Genomic DNA, 18,179 nt, shown 5'->3' with positions numbered 1-18,179 from the left:
GGCATCTCAGCATGTCCAGCGTCTGGGAAAAATGGGACACAGGCTGGGATGTTTATCAATTATTAATCACAGTGGTTTGGAAGGGACCTTAAAGATCATCCAATTCCACCCCCTGTCATTCACAGGGACACCTCCCACCATCCCAGGGTGCTCCAAGCCACATCCAACCCAACCTTGGACACTTCCAAGGATCCAAAACAGCCACAATTTCCCTGGAAAACCTGTGCCAGGGCCTCAGGAGTCACCGAGCATCACTTGTGCATCTCGAGGTACTTGGCTCCAGGAGAAGCAGTGCCTTGTCATCAGTGCCACAGGAGCAACATTTTAGGGATTGATGAAGCAGAGATAGACAGTGGCACATTGATTTAGGAAAGGTGGGGAGGTAATTTAGCTGTCAGGACAAATAAGGGAGGGGTGGATTTTCGCAGTATTCGGTAGGAAAGGGGAAAAAAGAGAAGTCAAACATGATCTTGGGTTTCATCAGCCAGAAGGCAAGAAGAAGAATGGTGTTATTAAGTGTGTTTAGTTAACAGAGGTAATAGAGGGAGTTTAGAGGGAAGTGACTCCTTTGGGAAGCTGGAGCTGAATTCTGCAGCTCCTGGAATGCCCCAGTGGAAATTCAGATAAAGCTGTAAACAAGTGCAGATGAGTGGAAGGTGAGAATGAATGATGGGATAAACAAGATCCTGAATATCAAGTGAGGTCAGGCAAAGCAGATTAATGTCACCTAATTTGTGCTCCCCAGATGAAAGAAAATGCAAATTGAGACCTCAGGAAGGTGGGGGAAGATGCAAATCAGAAGAGATGGACTGGAGAACAGAAGGCAGATCCCTGCAAGCCACTGATGAACAGGAGAGTTTAAAACCTGCCTTGGCTTTAAACTACCACTCACTGGGGTAAAAAACCCCAGAGGATTCTAAAATATAGGGGAAAATGGGAGGAAGGAGGGGATGGTGCAGAGAGAGAAATACTCAGGGAATATCCACGGAGATGACAGCACCACTAAGCCATGAGAGGGAAGAGAAAGCCAGAACTCAAAGGGAAAGATCACAATGGGGGATAAAAATAAAGCAAGGTTTGGCCACTTGTTCAGGTAGGAGTCATTACAAACTGGTTTCCATGGAGACAGATGATGCTGGGTGGAAGCAGGTGAATGGAGAGGGGAAAAAAATGAATGTAAGAGAGATACACGGATAAAAGAAGTGAAAAGAGATGGGACAATAACTGGAATCACAGAAGGATCTGTGTTTTGTGCAGGGCAGAGTGTTTTTGAAAGGGGAATTAAAGTATGAAAAGAAGAAGAAAATGCCCATAGAGCAGACAAGAGGGAGCCAGGGAAGTTGGAGCTAATTTTAAGATTTGAAAGTGAGTTTCATGCAAAATTAATTTAAACCAACACGAGAGCTGCAAAGCTTCAGAAGGAGCAGGTCCCACTTGTGCACGTCCTATTTGAAAAATTAGGAGCAGCCACATTTGCACACAGATGAGATTTTAGACCCAACTGTTCCCAGCTTTATTCCCATTCCATGTCCGCCCTGCACTGAGCTGATCATGGCAACGTCTGCTGGCTGGCAGCTCTGGGCCCTGCCAAATCCCTGCGTGCTTAAATTGCAGCCCAAATTTAATTTACAGAGCCTGGATTATCACACATAGTGCCCAGACAGAGAAATGAGCTCTCCTCTGCTGTCTGCATTAAAAACCGGCACTGGTTTGACAGCTGTGGAGAAGCAGGGCCTTGGGAAACCAGGCTGGGATTTCATTCCTGATGCAGAGCAAAGGTTATGAGGGATTCTCGGACCACAGTGCCCAAACTTTCCATGGACTGGGGAAAAACAGCTCCTCTCCTGCAGCTCACAGGATTGCCTGAGGTGTGAGACTGACCCTGAAATCACCACACACGGAAAACAACATCACCACATCTCCACCCTTCTGTGGAAGAGGTTTTACAGCCATTTCTGTGAGCCAGAGAGGAGTTTGAGAAGAGGATCCGTGTTTGATAACAAAAGGATCCATGTTTGATAGAGGATCCATGTTTGACAGGAGGATCCATATTTGAGAAGAGGATCCGTGTTTGAGAAGAAGAGAATCCATGTTTGGGAAGAAGAGGATCCATGTTTGATATGAGAATCCATGTTTGAGCAGAGGAACCAGGTTTGATAAGAGAATCCATGTTTGATAAGAGGATCCATGTTTGATAAGAAGAGGATCCATGTTTGATAAGAAGAGGATCCATGTTTGGTAGGAGGATCCACGTTTGATAAGAGGATCCATGTTTGATAAGAGGATCCATGTTTGATTAGAGGATCCATGTTTGATAAGAGGATCCGTGTTTAATAGGAGGATCCATGTTTACCCCTGAAAGAATTTCCTGCCCAGGTCATTGACACAGAACCCAAGACAGACAGAAGGATAAATCAGAGAAACTGCAACTGCCTGTTCAATGAGCACCTTGTTTGTCTCCTGTGACCAATGAGTAAAGTGCAAACTGATGAGTTGTGTGAGAATGTATAAAAAGCATCAATGCTGGAATAAAAACAGTTGGAAACCTTCTGGAAATGGAGTCTGTTGCTTTGTATTGTCTCTGTCTCAATTACAACACCCTTCCCAGCCAGGATTTTCCTGATTTCTTTCAGTAACAGCTCAGCCCAGGAGCCAGCACGGACATCACTCATTTCACCCTGTCCCTTCCCAAAACTCACACCCTGGTAGGAGCCTGCAGGCACAGACATGCCACTTGGTGGCTTCCAATGGTGCCATGTGGTGGCTTTCAGTGGTGCCACTTTGTGCCTTTCAATGGTGCCACTTGGTGGCTTCCAGTGGTGTCACTTGGTGGCTTCCAGCTGCAGAGGGCTGGGCTGGGGCATGGCCAGGACGAAGCTGCAAAAGGAAGAACATTCCACCTTTAAATCCCTTTATCCTTTCTGGGATTAAGCAGCCATAGAAACATAGAATCAGAGGATGGTTTGGGTTGGATGGGACCTTAAAAATCACCTCATTCCATGACCCATCCATGGGCAGGGACACCTTCCACCAGACCAGGTTCTCAGAGCCCCTACCTGAGCCCCAACCAGGGCTCCCCTGGCCAAAGCAAGGTCCTAAATCACTCAGATTTATCTGAAATCACCACTATATCTGACTAAAAAATACATGACCAGAACTGTTCTTCTGTGTGTCCTTCCACACTCATTCAAAAGAACTATGGCAGATCATAAAAACCCAGCAACATCCCCCGAGGCCAGAGGGTTTAATGAAGAATTAAGGAGATTGTAACCGCATAGCTGAAATAATACTGAGGAAATTGAATTATTCCACCCATATTAAATGCATATATTCTGGAGGTTTCTCCAAGCCAGACTGACTGTGGTGTGGAAATCCAGGCTGTTTTCACACGGGGGCATTAAACAAAGCGGCAGCACAGCAGCTCTGAATGGAACAGAAAGGCAGCAGGATGAAAAAGCGCTCCCGACGTATGGTTGTGTCAGCTCTAAATTGTCTCACAGATGTTTCTCCCTCCATTAGATGCAGCACTGGGTAATTTATAGAAGTCATTTTTAACAATTTGATTGTTGGTATATATCTGCTGAATTGATTGGCTGGGGAGACAGATCTTTATTTTTATAATGGCAATAACATCCTTTGCAGATTACTGCTCAATTTGTCCCTGATGTTAACCGTGCTAGCCAGCAACTCTCCATTTCTATTATGCTGTTATTTCTTAATTATCAGCTTAATTGCAGGGAAGAGCCCAAGATGGATGAGATTGGCTGGGCTGGACAAGAAGCCACACAAGTGAGGGGTTCAGCACTTTCTCCTTGGATCTGCTCCCAGCTCCAGCCGAGATCAGTGGGATTTAAGCACTCAAGCTTTGTGCCTTCAAATGTTTTTTGAAGTCTGCTAATCCTGTGTGGATTAGAGCGATAGTTCCCACTGAAATCAACGGGAATTTGGTTACAGATGAGACCCACTCTGATAATGTTCCCATTTTTTGCATCTAATGATGCTGGAGATGCTGGTCCTGGCAAAGAAGGAGCTTCCTGTTCAGACCAGAAGGCTTTGATGGGCACGTGGGGGTGTCCATGGATGACCAGAGCAGGGGCTGTGCGATTCCTGGTGCTGTTTTTGAGGGCAGTCAGTGCCATTTCACTCCCAGCTGGCTCAGCTCTTCCCTGCTGTGTGTCTTGGGGGGAATTTGTCCCCAGCCTCTGAGAGTCCAGGTGTGGTTTATACCTTGTGGTCTATACTTGCTTTGATAGGCACGTGGGGGTGTCCATGGATGACCAGAGCAGGGGCTGTGCGATTCCTGGTGCTGTTTTTGAGATCAGCCAGTGCCATTTGACCCCCAGCCGGCTCAGCTCTTCCCTGCTCTGTGTCTTGGGGGGAATTTGTCCCCAGCCTCTGAGAGTCCAGGTGTGGTTTATACCTTGAAGCTTGGCAGAATTTTGTCTGCCCTGAGCTCTTTTGAAAAAGTGAATTTGTTTCAGCTGCCTGTTGGAATTTGACAAAATAGCATCCACACCTTTGCTTTCAGTCCTTCAAGTCTCCAAGCCTCAGTGCTATTTTGGGACAGTGAGATTTGCAGATTAATTAAGCAATCTTTGATAAAATTCCTTTTTACATTAACTTTGAATTTGTCACCTCTCAGTTTTGTTTCACCGTTCCCAGGATAAAACAGAACTGGAAGTCTCATTCTGCTCTTCATAAATTTCTTGTTGTCCTACATATTTCTGTCAATTAAGTATTTAAAATTCTGAGGTACAGTTGTCTTTTGCATTTTCAGTCATCCAAGAGGAGACATCACTTTGTGAAACAGATAAGGAACTCAAGTCTTCCCCAAATTCCAGGCTAAATTCCTATGTTTTGTGCTATTAATGTCCTTGGTAGATGAAAATCTTCTTTCAGGTGTTAATTTCAAAAACCAAATGCAGGAGTTGTATTCAGTGTTTCCCTGACACTGGGGAGTGTTTTGTTTGACCAAGGATATGGGAGAGAGGATTCAGTTCCATAGTCTGGTAAGCAAGAGACTCTGAAAAAATCTGGTTTTCTTGGAATGAAGAGAGGAGGAAAGGAGTGAAAGAGTCTGTGGGAAAACAATGGAAAGACCTTTTCTGCTTTTTGGACTTTGGAAATTTTGAGGCAGGAAGGAAAAGCAATGGAAACAGAGCGAAGTCGTTCAGACAGTGACACCACTGAATTATGGAATCACGGAATGGTTTGGCTGGGAAGGGATCATCAAGATCACCCAGTGCCACCCCATCCATGGGCAGGGACACCTCCCACCATCCCAGGCTGCTCCAGCCTGGCCTTGGGCATTGCAGGGATCAGGGGCAGCCCCAGCTGCTCTGGCAATGCCAGCCCAGGCAGGAATTCCTCATTGCCAAGATGCCACCCATGGCTGCCCTCTGGCAGTGGGAGCCATTTCCTGTGTCCAGGCCTTGTCCCCAGTCCCTCTCCAATTTATGTCACACACTCTTCATTCTCTCTCATCAAGGAGTGAACTGTTACTGAAATTCTGCTCAGAGCTTTTTATTAACCCCTGTGTTGTTTGGGGATTGCTGAGAGCAGGATCAGAGCCCTGGGTTGGGATTTTTTTTATAAAATCCATTCTGTATGTATTAAAAAGAATTGTGTCCACATTGCTTAAATGTCACCAAGCCCAGCAGGCTCAGGGTGACATCAATGGCTTGGATATAGAGAGGCACCATCTCCCCTGGAGTTTATCAGTGCAAATCAAACCAGTCTCCACTCAGCTGGTAATCCAGGGCTTCTAAGTGATGCTCAAATCCAATTTATTAAAAACACATTTGTTTTTCAAGCACCCAGGATTCCTGATTAATTTCCAGCACCGTGGCTTATTTAATGCTGTGGGTTTCATTGTCATCTTTGATTTTCCACAGGGCGCTTGATTGATAGGAGCTATTGTGAGCCCGTTCTTTGAGCACATTGTTCTTGTCAAACAGCAACGTGCATCTTATTGATGGAAAGTCAGCAGCCTTTTATAGATGGCAAAGCAGCCAGAGAGCCCGGGGACCATGTGCTGAGCAGATGCACAAATGGAAGAGGGCTGCTCGATTCCGCCAGGAAAGTTTAATGTTGTCTGCAAGTTCCTGTGCCAGTGGAACACTCGAAGTCAGCTGGTGTGACATACCCAGCAAGCCATGACTCAGATGTTAATCAGTGTTAGATGCTCTTTTTGTTTTTGTGCTACTGCTGAGAGGTACAAAATCAAGTGTCTTGTACCGAGAGCACAAATCAATTTGAAATTAAATTAGCCTTTTGTTTGGGAGGCACTTGGGATTTGTTTGGGCTTTGTTGGCTGCCCCCAGCAATGGCTTTGCAAATTACAGGTGGTAAAAGGGAGAAGAAGTCTGTGCCTCATGTTTTGGTTTCATCCTTCTGCTGCCTGTAGGATCTCACCCTGCACAAAACCATCTCCTGAGCCCCTGGAGAGACAAATCCTCCCTGCTGCTCCAAGGGGAAAGGAGTGAAAATTGCTTTTTAGGGAGCAGTGAGATCTTTGGTGCCTTGAGAAGGCTGAGCTAGAGCTGAGGCTTCTCATCTTCCCAGGAGAAGAAATCCTGGCAAAGGGATTTTTCCGAAAATGTCACAGTGACACTCAATGGATCCACCTTGGGCAGCAGCAGAGCCCAGCCAGGGCTGCACCCAAGATGAACCAAAACGGCCCCAAAATGCACGAGCGCTGCCGGGGTCTGTCCCTGGGATCAGCTCTGCTCCATTTGCACCTTGCAGTTCATTGTCCCATTGCAGCTTTAGCCCAGGCAGTCCCACCCTGCTTGTTTTTCTCTCTGCAGCCCACGGGGTTTGTGCTCCTGGGCTGAGATTTGGGGCATTTGTTGTGGTATTTGCTGGGTCCCCGGGATGAAGGAGGAAATGATGAATCTGACTTCATATTCTTAGAAGGATATTATATTATATTATATTATATTAATTATATTAATTATATTATATTATATTATATTATATTATATTATATTATATTATATTATATTATATTATATTATATTATATTATATTATATTATATTATATTACATTATATTACATTACATTACATTACATTATATTATATTATATTATATTATATTATATTATATTATATTATATTATATTATATTATATTATATTATATTATATTATATTATATTATATTATATTATATTATATTATATTATATTATATTATATTATATTATATTTATTATATTATAGTGTAGTATATTACAGTATATTATGCTATAAAAATCTATATTAAAGAATACAGAAAGGATACAGACAGAAGGCTAAAAGATAATAATGAAAATGCCTGACTCCTTCCAGAGCCCTGACACAGCTTGGCACTGATTGGCCAATGAGACAAAACAATTCCCATGAAACCAATGAAACAATCACCTGTTGGATAAACAATCTCCAACCACATTCCAAAGCAGCAAAACACAGCAGAAGCAAATGAGATAATATTGTTTTCCTTTTTCTCTGAGGCTTCTCAGCTTCCCAGGAGAAGCTATCCTGGCGAAGGGATTTTTCAGAAAACAGGACAGTGACAATTTGTCCTTGGTGCCCAGCTGGAGCAGGAATTGTTTTGTCTCCCTGCTCTGTGCACAGAGCTCACCATCCCATAATGTGAAGCCCAGACCCACACACTAAAGCAGCAGAGAATGTGAAAAATATGAAAGCCAAACCTGAGGCATCATCTTCAGGCATGAAAACCAGGAGTGAAATGTCTCTGTGCTCCTCTCAGGGCACCCTCACAACTCCTGGGCTGTGGCACTGATTGAGCTCACAGAAATGCAAATCCAAAGGTCAGGCAGCTTGGGAGTGGAGCTACAACCTGGAGGAAGAGGTTTCTCACTTTCAGGGCTGCTTTAAGAGTAGAGGAGTCACCTCTGAATATCAATAGCACCTTCACAGGTCTTCCAGCTAATGATACACGAGCCACAAAAGTAAATATTTTCCTTTTCTCTTCTTGTTAAGGATAAAGATAATATCTTCTCACTCTAATCCCACATAATCAAATGTAGGACAGATAGCACATTAGAAGGTGGAAGACAGGAATTAAATTCTTTATATTAGAGTCTGGGAATTAAATTGTTTGTATTAGAATGGGGGAAGGTGTAGGAACCACAATGTTAATTTTTCTCTGCCTTTTTCTGCACTTCTAGCAGGACATGTCTGGAGGATTCTTCGTAGGTGCAAGGACTTTGTAAGGCCAAGGACTTTGCACATGGGAGAAGAGTTCAAGGATGACTCCATCCCATCCTTGAGCAGAGCCAGATGCTCACCATGGACTGGCAGCTGGGTCTGGGTGGGCAGCTCTGAAATTAAATCAGATGCAAACCCCCACAGGGAGCTGTGGTGGGCCAGGCTGGTTGAAAGAGGATTTTGTGATCAAAATCTTGCTAATCTTCAATCTAAATCCTCATCCTCATGCCACAGCAAGGCCTCTTCACAAGGACTTTTGGATATTAGGGTTTGTGTCCATGAGTGGTTTTATGTCAGCTCAATTTTTGGCAGTTCTTGCTTTCTAAACTCCACAATGAAACTTTCTTGGCTGGTCAAGCTGTCCACAGAGCTACTAAAAATCTCTTTTTACACTGCTGCCAGCTTGTGTTTGTGGGAGTTTCTTTCCTTACTATTTGGGGGTGTGAGGGATTTACTGCCTCTGTTTGCCAAATGTGGGTTTTTAGGGGAATGCCTGAATCAGGATGAGAAAAATGGCTGGAAAAACTCGCTAGCTGTGGAAGAAAGTGGCTTAAACCTCCTCAGCTCCAACCCAGCATCAGGGCTGAGCTCCTGTGTGCAGATTCTGAACCTTCCCCTATGAATCAGCCCCTCTCCACAGCTGCTCGAAGCTTTGACATAAAGTTGTACAAATCTCCCACTAAAATCCCTGATTTTCCCAGTGCTGGTAAGGAAGAACATTAATTACCTGAAATTGTCTCTGCTCCACTGAGGCACAGCATTTGCCTCCAGCATAGCTGATTTTCCAGCATGAAAGCGACTCCACACACGCCTTCCTTTCCTCTTTATTCTTACCCACACTCCCTAAAAAAACCCCCTTGTACCCCTCAGCATAAAAGCCTCAAACTTTTAGATTAATCAAGATATAAATTGCACTCCTGGGAGGGAGAAACTTCTCAAAAAAAAAAAAAAATTTAAAAATCCACATTTTCTACTGTGCTGCAGCCCAGCACCTTGGCTTCAACAAGTGTGCAAGGAGCTGAGAGCCAACAGATTGTGTGCTTTGAAACTGAGACACAGCAATGCATCAAACATGCAAATCTGCTCTGCTGCTGCAGCTCCTTTCCAGGATATTTGCCCAAGGGAGCCGAGCAGCTGCTGCAGGAGCTTTGATAGTTTTAGCACGGAAAATCCATTATTCATACACACACACTCTGGGGGGAGGATTGATGGGGCTCCGAAGTTGTGCAAGGATGTTCCAACCTGTCCAAGCCAAGAGTGGAAGGAACAGGGTGGGAGTTGGGTCAGCTTTGGAGAGGAGCAGGGCTGAGATCACTTCCAGGTGCTGCATCCCGCTGGACAAATCACAGGATCACTGAGGGTGGAAAAGATCTCCAAGATTGAGCCTTTGATCCTCACCTTGTCAGCCACACCAGAGCACGTCCAGTTGTTCCTGGAACAATTCCCTGAGCTGTTTTTTCTGGAAGTTGTGGGTGTGACTGTGCTTTGTTCACCTTGTGGTGAGGTGAGAAGGAGTTGCCCTCTCCTGCCAGCCTTCCTGCCCATAATGGAATCATGGAATAACTGAGGGTGGAAAAGACCTCCAAGATCGAGTGCAACCTTTAATCCTCACTTTGTCAGCCACACCAGAGCATGCCCAGTTGTTCCTGTAATAATTTCTTGAACTGTTTTTCTGGAAGTTGTGGGTGTGACTGTGCTTTGTTCACCTTGTGGTGAGGTGAGAAGGAGCTGCCCTCTCCTGCCCAACGTCTCATCATGGAATCATGGAATCACTGAGGTTGGAAAAGACCTCCAAGATTGTTGAAAGCGAAGAGAGCCAACCCATCTTTGTTGATCAGCATCGACTCCGATTTATTGATTAAATCAGCCACTTTATATAACAGTGTTAATTAACTTCATGCATATTGCAAAATCCGAGCTCACGATAGGTTACAGAGAAAACTCTAACCCCTCCTTTTGTTTTACAATACCCGTGGTTGTTTATTGAAAACAGGACCAGCGTTCTCACTGTGATATGAAAAGTTCTCAAAACCTTCATATCTGTTCCCAGAGCAGCTATCTGTTCCCAGAGAGCCCAAGGACAGAATGTTTTGCCTGTTATGGGAAGACTGTCTGAGAATCTTATTGTTTATAGAAAAGGTATCTGAGAACATAGTTATTTACAAAATCAAGCCTGGGAACTGAACCAGGCTCTCCACACAAGATTGAGTCCAACCTTTAATCCTCACCTTGTCAGACACACCAGATCACATCCAGTTGTTCCTGGAACAATTCCCTGAGCTGTTTTTCTGGAAGTTGTGGGTGTGACCGTGCTTTGTTCACCTTGTGGTGAGGTGAGGAGCTGCCCTCTCCTGCCAAACCTCCTGCCATCATGGAATCATGGAATCACTGAGGTTGGAAAAACCCTCTAAGGTCATAGAATCCAACCATGCCCACCCCTAATCCATGTGCCCAAGGGCCACAAGGCTTTTAAACCCTTCCAGTGGGATCCCAGCTGCCCCCAGCTCTGCTCCCTGGAAGGACCTTGGGATGGTGGAGAGAGTCCAGAGGAGGCACCAGGATGAGCAGAGGGATGGAGCAGCTCTGCTGGGAGGAAAGGCTGGCACAGCTGGCATTGTTCAGCCTGGAGACAAAGCTGAGAAGCTTTGGGATGACCTCTCTGTGGCCTTCCAGGACCTGAAGGAGGCTACAAGATGGAGAAGGAGTGTTTACAAGGGATGGAGAGACAGGACAAGGGGGAATGGCTTCAAATAGAAGAATGTAGGTTTAGATTGGGTATTAGGGAAAAAATCCTGTCTATGAAGATGGTGAGGCCTGGCAGAGAGCACTCAGAGAAGCTGTGGCTGTTCCTGGATCCCTGGAAGTGTCCAAGGCCAGGTTGGATGGGGCTTGGAGCACCCTGCGATGGTGGGAGGTGTCCCTGCCCATGGCAGGGGTTGGAATGAGATGAGCTTTAAGGTACCTTCCAACCCAAACCATTCCATGATTCTGATTCTCTGGTGACTCCACCACAGCCAGTTCCATGCTTGATCACCCTCTGGTGAAGAAATTTTCCAATATCCATCCTAAACTTCCTCTGATCCCTGAACCTCCCACACATTTTCTCACCCAAGGCACTTTCTGGTGTGCCTCAGACCCTCAGAAGAAACACACCTGCACCTGAGCACAGCTGCAGAGTCTGTCCAGGCACAGATCAAGAGCAGAGCCGGTCCCTGGAGATAACACAGAGGTTATCTCTATCCACGGAGTCTGGAGATAACAGAATTCTCACACTCTATAACTGGGCTACTCGAGTATTGTAATATTTTACCTGTGTACACTCATGTCCTGTATTAGCACCAAAATTTTACAAACTGACACCAGCAAAAAAAGAAGGAAACAGAATAAATGAGGTGGAAAGAGACCTCTGGATGTCACCTGGTCCAACTGCAGTATCTGAAGTGGTGAAGGATTAGTGGAAGCCCTTGGGTGAGTAGACAATTAAATCCCTGTGTCCTGGGCCACACTAATGTGAAAGTCACAATAATGTGTTCCAAAGTCCTCAGATTTATCTCTGAAATAATCAGTGTTCACAGCAAGCCCCAGGGCTGCAGAGGATACTCTGAGGGTGCAGCACTTGAGGAGGCTGAGAAGAACAAATTAAAAAAAGCCCATGTGGGGTCCTCTAGCCCTGGGTCCCTCCTAAACAGGACAGACAATACTGGCATCTTCCTGAAAAAGCTTTTTGACATTCCAGTGCATCCTTTTTAATTCATCAATAAATCCCTCTTTATTTGATCATCCAAATTTCCCTGAAATCCTGATTTCCCCAGAGCATCTTGCTAAAAGTGCAAAACTAGAGGGAACAAGAAAAAAAAGATCAAGAAAGGAGAAAGCTCTAGTCCTTTTCTCTTTAATGAGTTCATTTGCTGGTGTTCAACTCACAGATTTGCCACTGATGTTAAATTAGCTGGTTAAATTAGCTAATTATGGAAAATGTGTACAATACTCTCCATTTGGGACAGCTGGCAGGGAGCAGCGACTCAGCTAAACTGGCGAAGAAGTTACTTTTTAGACCAAAGAAATTAGAAATAAAGGAAACATTCGAATCAATCAGTGGCCTCTGGTCAGTATCCTGAGTGCCCAGAATTCAGCATTTGAGCAGCCTGGTCTGGTGGAAGGTGTTGGAAGGGGGTTGGAATGGGATGGTCTTTAAGGTCTCTTCCATGCCAAAATATTCTGGGATTCTTTGAGTGAACCAGCCATGTGTTTTTGAGCTGCATTAATACATGATATGTTTTTACATTTTAACATGCCTGACTACGGGCTATGTCTGTGTTTGCACTCACTTTACACATGGCAGTAAATGAGAGTGTCATCGGACACTCAGGAATTCTGGATTCTCTTCCTGGCTCTGCAACCACCCTTGGCTTGGGAAAGTCAGAATCATAAAATTAGTAAGGCTGGGAAAGACCTTCAAGAAGTCTTCAAAAGATCATCACCTTCTTCAAAAGATCATCAAGTCCAACCTTCACTTGAATGCCCACTAAACCATATCACAAAGCGACACTTCTATGGCTTTTTTTAAACACTTCCAGGGATGGGGACTCCACCACTGCCCTGGGCAGCTGTGCCAGGACTGGACAACCCTTTTAGGGATGAAATCTTTCCTAATATCCAACCTAAACCTGCCCTGTCCCAGCCTGAGGCCGTTCCCTCTGCTCCTGTCCCTGTTCCCTGGAGCACAGCTCGACCCCCCCGGCTGTCCCCTCCTGGCAGGGACTTGTGCAGAGCCACAAGGGCCCCTGAGCCTCCTCTGCTCCAGGCTCAGCCCCTGCCCAGCTCCCTCAGCCCCTCCTGGTTCTCCAGACCCTTCCCTGGACATGCTCCAGCCCCTCCTGGTCATTCTTGTCATGAGGGGCTCAAAACAGCCCCCAGGTTTTGAGGGGATTTTACCTCCTGCAAGTGCAGCCAAATAAATGCAAGTTGATTCAACTCTTGGAGTCCACAAGCTGATCCAAATGACTCCTCCTATCCCTCTGTGTCTTTTTGCATTCAGGCACCACACAGAGATTCCTTTGACTGGCATTTGTTGACACTTTAGCATAAATTTACACTTTTTTGCTGCCTGTGAAAGCCGGCAGATCTCATTAAAAACCGATATTGATACACCGTCGTGGCACCTTGCTCGGCGTGCAAATTCAATTTCTCCTTGTTGCCATACCCTGTTGAGCAAACATATGTCATGGCCTTTGAGGCTGAGCGTGGCAGATGTCTAATGGACCTGAATAAATTTCCAGCAGACACCACAATGGGTCACTGCAAGGTCCTAGAATCCCCTACCAAATTTTAATCAAACCTAACGAGACCAACAAGTGAATGCAGAGATGAGTTGTGCGATGCAGCAAATGCATCTAGAACCACAGGTGATTAATTCAAGCCCAGTTTTCTCCTCCTGGAGCTTCAGAGGCCTTTGCTGGCTGCAAGGCAGGGAAGGGGTTGAAGCAGAGCCAGGTGGATCCCATCCCAGCAACATCACGGAAGATTTCTCCCTCCAGAGGGAGTGGTCCTTGTTAGGGAGGAGATATTGTGAATAGACCTGTCATGAAATGAAATTTCATCCAAGAGCAGAGCCAGAAAGCCACAAAACCCTGTAGGACAGGAGTGCTTTGCTAGTAATGAGCTGTCTGCCCTTGGAGGAGAGCCAGAACCAGACATATCCCAAATAATTCTCCAACTTGAGCTTCCTCTTGCAGCTACCTGCTGGAGTGATGGATTGTGTGCTCCCAGCCCAGCGTGTTTGAATGCAGATGTGGCTGGAACTTACGTTAAAATAATTTAAAAAGAACCAGGGTCATGTCAAGCCTTGGTACCAAATGTGGTAGAAATTCTGAGGTTGAGTGTGTGGGGCTGGGATTTCAGCCCAGCTTTTTGTCACCTCCCCCTAATTAACCCATTCAGCCAAGACTGAGGCTTCTTATTCCAGCAGCACCTGCTTGTGCCACCACGCTGTGCAAACCAATTTGCAAATTTGCAAATTAAATTATATTTGCTGCTTGCCTTGAAGAGTTTACAGTCCCCATCAGTGACTCAAGGGACAAGTCTGGACAGAAGAGGTGCCCAGCAAGCAGGAATTCCATTTCCAAAGAATTAAGGATGGAATTCAGAGCAAAGTAAGCAAAGGTGGAGAAACAAAGGCATGGAGCAATTTAGGTTTGTGCTTCAGAGCCTGTAAGGAACCAATACCCAGGAATGGGATGGATCCCAAAATTGACCAAGGAATCAGGGAATGACTTGACCAGCATCTCACTGACCTCAGGGTTATTCTCCATAAACAAGGAGCTTTTGTCAGCTTTCATCAGGTTTAAGTGAAGCTAAATTTCCCATTTCATCCAAGTTTTTCTTTCTGTTGAGGAATCTTGTGATTGAAGCAGGTGAAATGGCCTTTGAGCCAGCCAGGAAAATTTACCTCCACTTCTGACCACAAAAAAACCTCAGAGCTGCTGCATGAGCTGAATGTGCCTTTGGGAAATTGAATCAGATCCTTTTTGTCATGGCTTCCAAAGCAGAACGAAAAATTGGGTGCCTGACAGAAATCCACCAGGTTGGAGCAGGGAAGGCAGGAGCTGGGAGAAGGTAAAGCACAAAAATGTGTGTTTGCTGCTCCCTGCATTAGAGGTGTCAATCTGCCACGGAAATTCGGGATGCAGAGATGATGGATTCAGATTCAGCAAAGCCCATTACATTTACAAAAGCTCAGGAGAGATGTCCCAGCAAGACAGTGATGTAATAACTACACGAAAATGTATTTTCAAAAAGATGGGCCCTTGGCTAAACTGTGTGCACCAGGGGATCTCTCAGCAGAAAGCTTCACTTATTACTTTCTTAAAATCCTTATTACATTTCCAGCTCTATAAAAACTGAGTAATTACTGTCTTCAATTACCTCTTGGCGCCAACTTGATTAATGTCCTTTACACCGATTGCTTTGTGAACTGTTGGAGAGAAAAGATGATCTGGGTCAACTCTATAAATGACTTTTTCAATGCCTTGTTAAGCTGAAAAGTAGGAACTCGTGTTCTCAGGGAAGGGTCAGCACTTGGCTGCTCTGAGGTGCTGGAATGGATGGACAGGTGGGAGCCAGATTTCAAAATCAGGGTCCAAAATTTTGGTGATCCAGTGGATCAGCCTTTCAAAGCTGGTTCTCTCTCTTTCCTTGCAAATTCCCCTGCTCTAAATCCCTGGCCCTGAGGCTGCAGGGATGGCACTAAGTGGGAGGATCAATGGTTGTCTGTTCTGGCTTTAATAATTAAAGCTATTGAGCCGTTATGTCTTGGATCAACAAACAGGGCTCACAGGTCGCTCTGCCTGCCCTTGTAAATTGATTATTTTTCTACAGACAGCATTAGGGTCAGGGGGTTTGCCTGACCTGTTCTCCCAGGTCTGGCCATAAACAACTGCTGATTGGGACCATCTGGCCACCCTCTGGCTCAGGCCATTCATTATTCTCAGCACAAAAAGACTTTTCTCCAGCAGCAGAAGTGAGCAGTGTGTCAGCACCCTCGAGCATGGAATGGGACAGCAAATGGGATTTGCTGCTGGTGTAGTGCTACTACAACCTCAGGATCTGATAGCTCATTGAAATCCTGAATTCCCTCTGTTGGCCCAAGTCATTTTGGGACCCGAGTGCTGTGAGTAGCTGGGCAGATGCTCCAGAAAACTTTCTCCGGATTCAGCACCCAGTGCTGACAATGAGGAAAACACAGGAATTTCTTGAACTGCCAAGGAATGATCTGGAAGTGGTAGAAGGAAGGTGGGAGAGGAACACAGCCACCTGTTGGAGGTACTCCTTAATAACTCAAATTGCCCTAAGAAATCTCACTCTGCTACGTGGCCTCCTGCCCCACAGGGCCCCATTCCCATTCCCATTCCCATTCCCATTCCCATTCCCATTCCCATTCCCATTGGTTTTTGGCCAGTCACTGGGAGGAAGGCTAAGCCAAGTCCTAAAAGAGGAGGGTTGGGTCTCCTGGAATGGCTGCTGGCTCTTTCCCTCAACACTGCAGGGAATGACCCATGGAGCATTCCAGAATCACAGGGAATGATCCTGGAGCATTCCAGAATCACAGGGAACCATCATGGAGCACAGGGAGTGATCCATGGAGCATTCCAGAATCACAGGGAATGATCATGGAGCACAGGGAACGATCTATGGAGCATTCCAGAATCACGGGGAATGATCCATGGAGAACTCTAGAATCACAGGGAACGATCCATGGAGCACAGGGAACGATCCATGGAGCATTCCAGAATCACAGGGAACCATCATGGAGCACAGGGAATGATCCTGGAGCATTCCAGAATCACAGGGAATGATCATGGAGCACAGGCATAGACCCATGGAGCATTCCAGAATCACAGGGAATGATCATGGAGCACAGGCATAGACCCATGGAGCATTCCAGAATCACAGGGAATGATCATGGAGCAGAGGGAACGATCCATGGAACATTCCAGAATCACAGGGAATGATCATGGAGCATAGGGAACGATCCATGGAGCATTCCAGAATCACAGGAAATCATCATGGAGCACAGGGAATGATCCTGGAGCATTCCAGAATCCAGGCTGAGTCTTTCCCTCACATCACAATCTCCTTTCTTCCTCACTAAATCAGCCAAGCACTTGTCCTAACTCCTTGATCCCGGTGTTTTTGTGGATCCATCTCTTCTCCAAGGGTTCCCACACCTCAGGGCACTTGAGGCAGCTCCAAGTCCCCACATGGGCCAGTGTGTCCTGGGAAGTGCAAGCACACGTGGGTACCTCCAGCTAAGGACCCCCCTTTTTGCTGCCAGCTGATTTTTGGGTTCTCCTGGGTGATGACCTTCAAAGAGCCCCAGCTGCCAGGCTCCAGTTTTAACCCATAGAGCCAATTACCAGCAGCACTAATTAGAGGGATGCTGAGCTAAACACTCATTTCTGCTGTGTCTCAGGCAGGGCTTGCAGCTGGCTCCGAGCATCACATTATGGATGCTGCCCCTCTCTCTGCCTCCCCAAAGAGCTTTTAAAGCTCTCCCAGGCACATCCACATGGTCTGCAGCCACTCTCTGATTGCAGCATGAATGTTTTCATTATGATCCAAGCCTCAGAGACACATCCCAAACCTCTGGCTCTTCCTCCTGCCCAGCTTCCATGTGGCAGGAGAAGGTCAGCCTGAAAACACTTTGTAATTGCTGAGGATTAATGTTGTTTTGCAATGCCAAATCCAGGTCCGGGTTGCCAAAGGTCTTCTTTGCACAGAGGATTTTCAAGCAGAGACAATGGGAAATTTGCTCCTTGCAGCACAGCAGAACAATTCCCAGCAGAACATTAGTCCATGCTTGGCTTACATTCTGTTATAGTCTCACCTGGCTGTACTTTGATGTTTAACTCTAAGCTGTCCTTTCTCATTCCTTCATCAGGCTCACAGTGCCAATCTCCTAATCAGGGCTTTCTGCACCCCTCATTCTCAGCCTGGATTGTCTCCCTTTTCCTTTGACACCTGCATGAGTTTGGAACACTTCCATTTTACCTGGTTTAATGCCAGATCTCAATTTGTATTTTTTTTTTTTAGTTAATTTTGCCCATTTTCACCTTTTGGGTGGGTTTTGCAACTCAAAGAACTTCAGCCTGGGACTGCAGGAGCCTCCCTGATTTCAGTGAGGGGTTGTGTGGTCCCCAGGAGGGGAGGGGTGAGAAGAACTGCTCAGGGTTGGATGAGTGCTCTGATCCCTGTGCTACCACCACAGGAGGCCACTCCTTCAGTGACAGGGGTTCAGACAGTGAGCTGTGTTATCTCTGTGTGTATTGGATAGAAAAAGGGTGACAAAATCAGATTTTTTGAAGCAGGGGACAGGGCTTGCCTCATTCTGGCTGAGAACAGGGGCGGTGAGCAGCTCTGCTGGGGTAAAGAGGCTTCTCACTCTCAGCCTGGATTGTCTCCCTTT

This window comes from Melospiza melodia, chromosome 4, assembly GCF_035770615.1.
Source record: "Melospiza melodia melodia isolate bMelMel2 chromosome 4, bMelMel2.pri, whole genome shotgun sequence".
NCBI classification, from domain to species: Eukaryota; Metazoa; Chordata; class Aves; order Passeriformes; family Passerellidae; genus Melospiza; species Melospiza melodia.
The sequence above is the reverse complement of the archived record's forward strand: the minus strand, read 5'-3'. Positions refer to the sequence as shown.